This window comes from Triticum aestivum, chromosome 3B (assembly GCF_018294505.1).
Source record: "Triticum aestivum cultivar Chinese Spring chromosome 3B, IWGSC CS RefSeq v2.1, whole genome shotgun sequence".
Classification (NCBI taxonomy): Eukaryota; Viridiplantae; Streptophyta; class Magnoliopsida; order Poales; family Poaceae; genus Triticum; species Triticum aestivum.
In genome coordinates, this window is record NC_057801.1 from 53,227,722 (window position 1) to 53,231,062 (window position 3,341).

Consider the following 3,341-nt stretch of genomic DNA (forward strand, 5'->3'; position numbering starts at 1 on the left):
TAAAAAGGTGTCTTTCAAAGTGGGTGCAGATGTACTTGGGTTCATCCATGTATTTTCCCGTCCACAGCTAGCAGCATACAACTCATTTTGACCGTTCCGAGAAAAAAAAACAAGCTACCAGCCACACAGAAAATCAGGCCACCAACGATGCTGTAAGGACCAGGCCACCTGAAGTCTCCCACAAACTACAGTTCTTTCGCCAGGCGCGGCGGAGCACGCCACCATGTCTAGTTGTATTAAACGTCCATAGTTGCATCTAATCAAGCTATAAAAAGGAAGACACCATCTAGCATATATCGTGAGCGCATCACATATAACACAAGTATGCATACAGTCAAGGCATCTAAGAAATATGTTGCATTTTGAGACCAACATAATTCATCTCTGTGTACTAATCAATAGTTAAAAAATAGCTAGAAATTATTTAGTCTAGCGGATAACTGGAAGTCCAGTCTACCAGGAAGCTAATCACAAAAACATGATAAAAATCAAAACCATAGTCTTTCTATTCCTGGCAATTGATCATCCTATATAGGAAGATATAGTTCATATACCATTAGTAAATAATCTAGGCATATAGGTACAGAAGAGCCACGAGACTGATCCGAGTTTCAGCTTAACATCAACCAATTGCTTACAGTCCAGAATAGAGTCGCAAAATTGCATCAAGAACAGGATCTGACACTTGCATTGTGGTGTTTTTCCACTGTATATCTGACACACACACTACATGCACTCTGCAGATATGTATCCAACCGGCTATACTCTATGCTCACTGGATTTTGCGGACTTCTTGGCCATGTTAGGTAAAGAAGCTCCATAAGTGTCATTTCGTAGCAAGATTGCAGCCACTCCTGCCTCCTCCTATATGTAGCACTTGAAACCTTCACATGAAGACTGTCATTAAGAAAATGGTTGTATCAAAGTGAATCTTGTGAAGAGAGTCAATTCAGCTCTAGTGTTCAATGTCACAGTGTCAGAAAGCAAGCAATAATAATTCAGTTATATGATCAAGCCCCCAACCGGAACCCGCGACATGCCCCGACGCTCAGTCCCCATCCTGCACTGTTGTGGAAAACCCCGGGGTGCCCCCAAGCCAACGCGCGATCTGGCTCCAGCGACCAGGCACGTCCATCGATCGGGATCTTGGCCAGCGCCAGCGGGTCCCTTCAACACCGCCGCCCTCCGGAAATTTCTAACTCATGAGAAATGGAAACTTCTCACTCAGGAGAAATTTTCTTTTGAAACTAAATAATATAGACTAAATTACTAACATGATCAATGTTCTGACCATGAGATAGTTACAGTGCCCTCCATAGAAAAAAAGAACTTGAATCAGAGATCGGTATAAGTTATAGCTCTTTCACCGTCGTTGAAGAAAAATATAACTGTTGCACCATGCTAGGCACTCAGATAAACCCCAAACATATTGTATATTTATTAGGAAGAAACTTCAACAGTATAAGAAAATCTAGGGATCAAATGGTAAACTGTTTTAGGATCTTGCACAAGAAATCAGTAAAACTTTTATGTAGGATCTGCTGAACTGATGAGTTCAATCATTGTATTTGGAATATGATATCATATATAGTAACTCATTGCCTGCTATCAATACAAGAAACCTCACATGAAGCATATGACAAGGTTTATCAAACAAGCAAGTAGGATTAACATCCAGAAAATTACATCAAGATGGAAGCTTTCTATTTAGTAGACAGGTAGTTGATGGGATGTTACCTGCAGGACCTTGGTCTTTTCTCCTCCGAGATGAGCTGTGCCGCCATGATGGACAGTCCTTCCAGTTCCACACGCTTGGACGGCCAGTGCCATCCAACAGCAGGTGGCGTAGTGGAGGCATGGGTGATCTGCACACGCACACACATCTGCTAGGTCAAGCGCCAAGGGAGGTGGAGCTGACCGAAAAGAACTCGCCAGAGACGCTTAAATCTGCAGTTCACCAAAAGATTTCTACCTAATATCCTGCTCCCAAATACAAAGAAATTGTTTTTTTCAAAATAAGAGTTATATTAGCACGGGCACCAAGAGGAATGATATTGTATCATCTTCAGGGCATGCCTCACAGAAAGCAATTTCTACATAAGACAGGAACATACCCATTGGACGACATCACTTTGATATGGAATAATGAAGAACAAACATGAGGCAGTTAAACATGGTGCACCCCGTAACAATAATGTTTTTGCAGTTTGCAGCTGCTGCCATGACATTTATCCTACTCCGTGAAAGAGAAAATTGGCAACGATGTTTAGGTTTGCCATCGCTGCATTCATGCTTATCTTTCATAGAAAGAAGACGACAAAACAATTCCAAATCTCTGAATATCTGCTATTGTGTGCATGAAATTATTAGCCATCTAATTGTGACCAGGGAGATATATAATCAGTACATGGTGAGTTCAGCTTGTAGCGATGCAATAGATACATGTTCAGTATGATCAGATCATACAGAATATTGACCGAAGACGGATCAAGGGTTGCGTCGCGGCGGGGCATACCTATATATCCTCCCCTCTGGTTCCTTCACTATGACAAAACATCTGTTTTAGGAGCTATTAAATTCCAAGAAATTTAGGTGCTCATACTTTCTGTCAGAAAAATGTTAAAGGTCAAATACTCTTGTTAGGATCGGATTCACAAATAAATATACATGTCTGTGCAAGAGGTGCTTCCTCTGGATCATAGAAGATGGTCCAGTCATCTGGCCAAAGATACCACCGTTTTGGCCATCCATTTCTTCAAACATCTTTAGTCATATTCAGATATACCAAAAAGAACACAACTACAGATAAATGGTTTCAGATACACGATGGGTCAGCTGCATTTTGCATCAATTATATATCATATGACATATGAAGATGACAACCCTATGATCTACAACAAGGATAGCTAGCAAAATCGAACAGAGTCAAAGGAGGGGGATTTCTATTACCAAGGGCATGTTTGGATGATGCCCACAAGAGCCCTACCAAAACGTTGGCATGCCAATTTTTTGGCCATCGAATTCGCCGCCAAGTTCTCGCCACCACGCGGTCGCCAGAATCACTACAGGTTGCAGCAGGTGACCAAAATATTGGTCGGGATTCTAAAATTTGGCTGCAATCCAAACGCCAGCCCACCCCATCGGTCAACGCCAAAAAATTGGCAGGGCAGCGGTAGGCACTGAACCAAACAAGCTCCAAATTTCCAGATTAAATCGGCACCAACTTACGTGAATCATTGTACAATTAGTATGAACTCGCACCCAAAATAGAAAATCTTCAAACGTAAACAGTTGAACCTTGAAGATGAAGAACGTTGGGATTGGAGTTGAACCCCTCCATG

General features: G+C 41.8%; 1 long non-coding RNA gene across 1 annotated transcript; it reads right to left on the reverse strand.

Annotated features, from left to right (window-relative positions):
- Positions 1–484: 484 nt before the first annotated feature.
- On the reverse strand, positions 485–3,075 carry LOC123064691 (uncharacterized). The gene is made up of 3 exons (XR_006430771.1): positions 2,516–3,075; positions 1,738–1,865; positions 485–884 (listed from the first exon to the last, which is right to left on the reverse strand). It is a non-coding gene; the product is annotated as an uncharacterized lncRNA (long non-coding RNA).
- Between the last annotated feature and the right edge of the window lie 266 nt (positions 3,076–3,341).